Raw genomic sequence first — 7,418 nt, 5'->3', positions numbered from 1 at the left:
AAACAACAGCAGAGAATATCTTAGCAAAAACAGGGAAGCTAGCAGCAAGTGAACAATATAAAAAGGTATGGATAAAAAGAGAAATGAATAAAGAAGAAAGAGAGGAAGAAAAAATGAAAAGGAAAGAAGCTAAAAAAAAAAAGAAAGAAAAAAAAACGAGACCAGAACGGAGTCAGAAAAAGAAGAATTCTACTGGAGAGTAGTGAATATGAAATTGAGGAAATGGACCATAACAGAGAGAAAAAAAAAAGAAAAAAAAAGAAACAGAGAATACAATGGAAATAACAGAAAATTAAGAGTGTACTACACAAATATAGATGGATTAATAACAGGACTGAATGAACTGAACGAGTATCTGAAGGAAAAAGAATCGGACATAATGGGAATTGTAGAGACAAAATTAAAAGGTCCACTACCACCCAACAGCATAGGACACAATGCATATAATTATTGGATTAGAAACAGAGAGATAAAACAAGGGGGTGGAGTTATGTTCCTGACTAAGAAGGATATAAACGTGAAGAGTGTCACATATGGAAAAAATAGAGTAGAGATGATTATGATAGAAGTAGAAGACAGAGATAAGAAGAGCAGAAAGTTTGTAATAAACTACGTTCCCCCAAAAACAGCCTCGTGGGAAGAGAGTGAACATAAAAGTATGTTAGAAGACACAAGAATAACATTAAGCAAGATAATGGAAGATGGAGGAAGAATAGTTACGATGGGCGACTTTAATTGCAAAGAAATATGCTGGGAAGAGATGACCGTAAAGGGTGGAGAAGACTCATGGGGAAATGTTCTACTTGAGATGATTATTGACCACACAATGACACAATGGATTCAGCAGAACACTAGGTATAGAAATGAAGAAGAACCATCGAGACTAGACCTAATAATCACATCAGAACCTGAACTAGTGGAAAAGATAGAATACCAGGCACCAATAAGAAAAAGTGACCACATATTGATAGAACTAGAACTAAATGAGAAAAAATACATGAAAAGAAATTAACAATATGGAAAAGGAAGATTGATGTATGATTTTTTTTTTTTATAAAATAAGAGAATTTTTTCAAAATGAAAAATGGGAAAGAATACACAAAGAAGATACAAAAGTAGAAGAGAAATGGAATATTTTGACAAAAATTTATAAAAAAGGAGTGGAAAAGTATGTCCCAAGACAAAAACAAGAAAAAGAATATGTAAAGTGCTGGTACAACAAAAGTTGTAGGGAGTTAAAAGAAAAAAGAGATAAAGCTTGGACCAAATGGAAGAAAAAAAAACCTGAAAAATGGAAAATATATACTTGTTATAGAAATGAATATGTACAAGCGTGCAGAGAGGAAAAGAGAAAATATGAAAAAGATGTCATAGAAAAATGTAAAGATCAACCAAAACTATTCTACAGATTTGTAAACAACAAACGGAAATAAAACAAGATTTGGAGAAATTAAGACAAGGAGGAGTTGAATACACAGAGGAAATAGAAATGGCGGAAATTATGAACAGGCATTTTAAATCAGTGTTTACAAGGGAGAATATACAACCGGAAGAGATCGAATGGAAGGAGAAAGTCCCCCCAATGAAAGAAATAGAAGTAACAAAGAATGAAATAATGAAACACTTGAGTAATCTTGATGTTAGAAAATTGCATGGACCAGATGAAATAGCAAACTGGATTTTGAAAGAATGCAGAAATGAACTGGCAGACAAAATACATAGCATAATAAATAGTTCTTTAAAAGAAGGAAAAGTTCCAGAAGATTGGAAAAAAGCAAATATAGTACCTATATATAAAGGAGGAAATAAAGAAGACCCTACCAACTATAGACCAGTCTCTCTAACAAGTACAATAGCAAAACTTTGTGAAAGAATTATCAAAAGTAAATGGGTAAAATATTTAGAAAAAAAAAAACAGCGTGCTAAATCCAAGGCAATTTGGATTCAGACAAGGACGTTCATGCGTCACTAATTTAATATGTTTCTATTCAAGGCTAATAGGTATAATACAAAAAAGAGATGGATGGGCTGATTATGCATTTCTAGACCTAAAAAAAGCTTTTGACAAAGTACCACATAAGAAGTTGCTTAAGAAATTAGAAACTGAAGGAGGAATACAGGGCAAACTGCTTAAATGGATGGAAGACTTTTTGCAAGAATTGAAAAATGAGAGTAGTGATAAGAGACAAACACTCAAAATGGGATGACGTAATAAGCGGTGCTCCACAAGGAACAGTTCTGGCCCCAATAATGTTTGCTATATATATTAATGATATGGATGAAGAAATTGAAAGTTATATGCGTTTCTTTGCAGATGATGCAAAACTATTAAAAAAAGTGAACACGGAAGAAGATTGTGAGTCACTACAGAGTGATCTAAATAAAGTATGGGAATGGAGTAGGAAGTGGGAGATGGAGTTCAACACTAAAAAGTGTAGTATAATGGAATTTGGAAAAAGCAAAAACAGAATAACAGGATCATATAAATTGGGAGAAGAAGGAATAAAAAAAGTTGAAAATGAGAAGGACCTGGGAGTCATTGTTATGAATAATATGTCACCTGAGAAACATATAAATAAGATTTTTGGAGAAACTTATAATTTAATAAGAACAATCAAAGTTGCATTTACATACCTGGATGAGGAAATGGTGAAGAAAATTCTAACCACTCTGATAAGACCAAGATTGGAATATGCAGCAACGATGTGGTCACCAAGTACAAAAAAAATGTATAAAAAAAACTTGAAAGAATACAAAGAGCAATTATAAAATTGGCACCAACACTCTCAAAACTATCATATGAAGAGAGACTAGCAAAACTTGAACTACAGACACTAGAGCAAAGAAGAGAGAGAGGAGATCTGATAGCTATTTACATGAAAGGCATAGAAATTATTGATAGAGAGAATCTGATAAAATGGGATGAGAGAAATACAAGAGGGCACGGAAAGAAGATCAAGAAAGACAGCTATTGAAGAGATGTGAAAAAGAACAGCTTTCCTCACAGAGTAATAGACAGTTGGAACAAGTTAGATGAGAAAGTGGTGTGTGCAAAAACAATACATGAATTTAAAAATAGTTTAGATAAAATGATATGAAGACGGGACACCACGAGCATAGCTCTCCTTCCCGTAAAATACAACTAGGTAAATATCTAGGTAAATTCACACACACACACACACACACACACACACACACACACACACACACACACACACACACACACACACACACACACACACATACACAAACAAACATACATATACAGATAAAAAATCCGGTAAAGGAATATCCACAAGATGGTACCACTCTTGCCCAGATCACGTGTGAGGAATCCTACATTTCCGACCGACTCCAGCCTGCGCATATTGTCTGACTAAACCCTTGATAGGAAGTTGGGGGAACTCGATGACACTGAGTTGTTATCTCATCGTGAAGAGATACGGTTGATATACTGAAAACATAGAGCAAGCTGGAGATTTCTCTCACGACATCATGTCCTTGTGTAAAGGACCCTTAGTTGCTTATGGGGTGGCTTAGGGTGTAGTAGGCGTCATCCTAAGCTTTCAAGTATTGTACATCTTGCAGTCGTAGCCTCGATACAAGAACGGTAAGTTTATGTAAATGTTGTTTCGGAGAGTCTGGTGATATGCTGCTCGTTAGCATAGATTTTTATAGCAGGCTAGCAACTGACAATATTATATATATATTTATAAATATAAATATATATATATATATATATATATATACATACATATATATATATATATATATATATATATGTATTTATATGTACATATATATACATACATATATATATATGTATATATATATATATATATACATTTATATTTCAAATACAAGTAACAAGTAACATACTGGTAGCAAAACAGAGCAAAATCTAACCAAAAGAAAAACTAAAGTTGATTTTGTGAATACCAATTAACAGTCATCATCATCATAGCCAGTTTTACTTTTTACATATGTTTAAGGCTATCCCCGTGATAAGGGGGGGAAGGTCTTTTAGAATGTGTATGTGTGATGCATTAGTTTTATGCGTGTGCTCTCTTTAGCTACGCTTTCTGAGATAGAATGAAAAAGTGATGCTGGGCATAGAGTCAATGCTGTACAATCTTGCATAGGTCAGTTACTGACAATCTCTTCGGTAAAGAATATTCAGCCATTTATACAAAAAATATTTCAATGTGGTCCTTTCATCGTTTATACAGTCAATGCTAAGCTAAGAAACTTAATCTCTCACTGTTTTCTTATAACCAATGTGTTGTTACTATGAAATAAATTACAATTGCATGGTTTATATATCATCTTGTATATACCCCCCCCCCACGTCTGGGGGTATTATACAGTCAATGCTAAGAAACTTAATCTTTCATTATTTTCTTATAACAAATGTGTTGTTACTATGGGAAAAAATAACATTCAAATTACAATTGAATGTTTTATATATAATTTTGTATATTCGTCCCCCCTCGGTCTGGGGTATTGGCTGCATGTTATTGTGGTAAAGTAGCATGCAGCTGATACTTTAGGGTCTATATGAGGAGCCCCTACGTACCAGAGTCACACATCATTTTGTCTGTGATAAAGAAATCCTCTGTTCATAGAGAAGCGATGACACATTATAATGCGACTGTCCCTCCGTTATGCTGTCCTCCCCACCCCTTGTTACTGTCCTGTACCATTTCTCTGAATATTCATTTCCCATTTTCGCCTAACCCTATGGTGGGGGAAAAGAATGCTGCCACCAATTCTTCCCACTTGAGTCGTATGAGGCGACAAAAAACACTTGTAACCTTTTCCCTTGTAAAGTGGAACTATACAGGCACTCCTCCAGTCCTCCGGCACTCTACCCCCTCTTAAACAAACATTAAATAACTCACCATCCAGTCCACCATCATTGTACCTCCTTTTTTCAGACATTCTGCATGGCATCCATCCAACCCATGTACTTAACCTACTCTCATCATCTTAACAGCTGCCTTCATCCCATCTTTCCTTATTTCTCCTCCATTTTCCTCACTCATCACTGTCATTTTCTTAGCGCTCCTCACTACAACAACCTTTCCCTCCCTATCCTCCTTTACATTTAGCAACTCCCTAAAATACTCTGCCCACCTTCCTCTTACTGCATTCTCTTCGATTATCATCTTTCCATCTGCACCTTTTACCTTTTCTTCTCTACTTGATTCGCCTCCTCTTCCTCTCTCTATTTCTTTCCAAAACATCTTTTCATTACTTTCAAAATTTTCTGTCATACTCATACCACATTTCACATCTGCTCTCCCCTTTGTCTCCTTTATCTTATACTTTATTTCTCTTCTCTTTACTTTGTACCTCCCATAAGATTCCTTCGTCCAAATTTGTAACCAATATATGAAAGCTTGCTTCTTCTCTTCTACACCCTTCTTTGCTTCTTCATCCCATCACTCACTACTCTTCCTTCTATTTTATCCCATTCTCCTAGTTCCACACACCATCTTTGCACATCTTATGACTCCCTCCTTGAACCATCCCCATTCCCCCTCCACTCTTAATTCTACTTTATCCTTCACTCCCTCCCACTCCTCTCTCAGCTTCTTCTTATAATCATTCTCCTTTTCTTTCTCATTTAAGCAGTTCACTCTAAGTACCTCTCTACCTTCTGCCCTTTTCCTCTTTCTCCACCTATCCTCCACTCTCAATTTACCTCCCACCAAAAAAATTATCTAATATTCCCCCACTCTCTCCCCTTAGAACTTATACATCATTAACTCTTCCTACTATACTCCTGATTACCACCACTATATAGTCCATAAACGCTCTATCTGACACCCTTCCATCCACCACTCTCTCCCATGTGTACTTATGCTTGACTTTCTTCCTAAATACTGTATTTGCTATCATTAATTCTATTTCGAGACACATCTCCACCATCAACTCTTTACTACGATTTTTTCCTGGAACTCCATACTTCCCAATCACTCCGTCTATTGGTTCATTTCCTACCCTAGCATTAAGGTCTCCCAATACAACTACATTGACATTTCTCCCTAATCCCTCTATGCACTCGTTTGAATCCATCCAAAAAGCCTCTCTTTCCTCCACACTCTTCTCACTACCAGGCCCATAAGCACTTACAAAAACCCACATCTCCCTTCCCAGCTTCACCTTCATCCACATTAACTTTGAAGAAACTTCCTTCCACTCCACTACACGCTTACCTATCTCTTCACTTATTAGTATAGCCACCCCTTTTCTCCCTCGTCTTCTCTTCACTCCTGAGAATCTCCCAACTACACTCCCAAGCTCACACTCGCCTATCCCTTTCAACTTAGTTTCACTCAGTGCCAACGCATCCATCGTTCTTCTCATAAACATATTGCCTATCTCTTCCCTTTTACTCTCATCTGTACCACATCCACGCACATGAAAAGACCCAAACCTTAGGGTACTGGTTGGATTTTTTATTATTTTTTTTATTTTTTTATTTTTTAGGAATGTTCCCTTAGGGGCTACAGGTAGCCGTCCTGTTTTTTGTTGCCTCATACGACTCAAGTAGGAAGACTTGGTGACAGTAGTCTCTTCCCCCACCACATTGTTAGGCGAGAAAACGAAATGAATATTTATAGAAATGGTACAGGCCTGTAACAAGGGGTGGTGGGCCATAATAATGGGGGGACAGTCGTATTATTATAAAAGTTTCATAATTTCCCATTGAACAGACACTTCCTCTATCACAGGCAAAATGATGTGTGTTTCTGGTCTGTAGGGGCGCACCATATAGACACTAAAATATCAGCTTCATGCTATTTTGCCACAATAACATGCACCCAATACCCCATATATATATATATATTTAATATATATATATATATATATATATATATATATATATATATATATATATATACATGCAAGCAATCACATCACCGTGATACAAAAATGCAAAATAACCACGGGAGAAAGGAAACTTGTAGACAGTAAGTACTTTCGTATATTACATCTTCAGGCACGTTTGACAAAAATATGAATTTAAGCTATGGTCATTTTAAATGTACATACATACATATACCAAGGCTTTTTCCCCCTTCCAAGGGAGGTAGCCAAAAAGGGAAAGGCATAAAAACACTCCCACCCATTTCATCCCTAAATACATTCCACACCCCTCCCACCCTCCCTCTCATCTGAGCACCTCCTGGATGACGGGTCATCCCTGCACCCTGCCCACCGCCCTGGGTCAGAAGCAGTGTCGCAAGACACAGCACATCCACAGCAAGGCCGCTTCATTTAATCGGCGACCCCCCCCCCCTCTCCGTCCCCCGTTGCATATAAGGAGAGGACGGGGAGAAATCCCTTCGGGCTGCGTCAAAATTTACTCACGTATACTACCCCACCCCCACCCCCCCGCCCATTCCTCC

The 7,418-nt window shown here is 36.8% G+C and overlaps 1 protein-coding gene across 3 annotated transcripts in view; it reads left to right on the top strand.

Moving 5' to 3' along the window:
- Positions 1-3,407: 3,407 nt before the first annotated feature.
- LOC143040767 (solute carrier organic anion transporter family member 74D-like) overlaps positions 3,408-7,418 on the top strand; it is a 291,921-nt gene continuing 287,910 nt past the window's right edge. For all 3 annotated transcript variants that reach the window (XM_076212181.1, XM_076212182.1, XM_076212180.1), the window contains exon 1: positions 3,408-3,610. The gene's annotated coding sequence lies outside the window, so the exon portion shown is untranslated. The remainder of the gene's footprint in view (positions 3,611-7,418) is intronic.

Source organism: Oratosquilla oratoria, chromosome 29, assembly GCF_046742065.1.
Source record: "Oratosquilla oratoria isolate Oo_2021 chromosome 29, ASM4674206v1, whole genome shotgun sequence".
NCBI lineage: Eukaryota > Metazoa > Arthropoda > Malacostraca > Stomatopoda > Squillidae > Oratosquilla > Oratosquilla oratoria.
The sequence above is the reverse complement of the archived record's forward strand: the minus strand, read 5'-3'. Positions and strand labels throughout refer to the sequence as shown.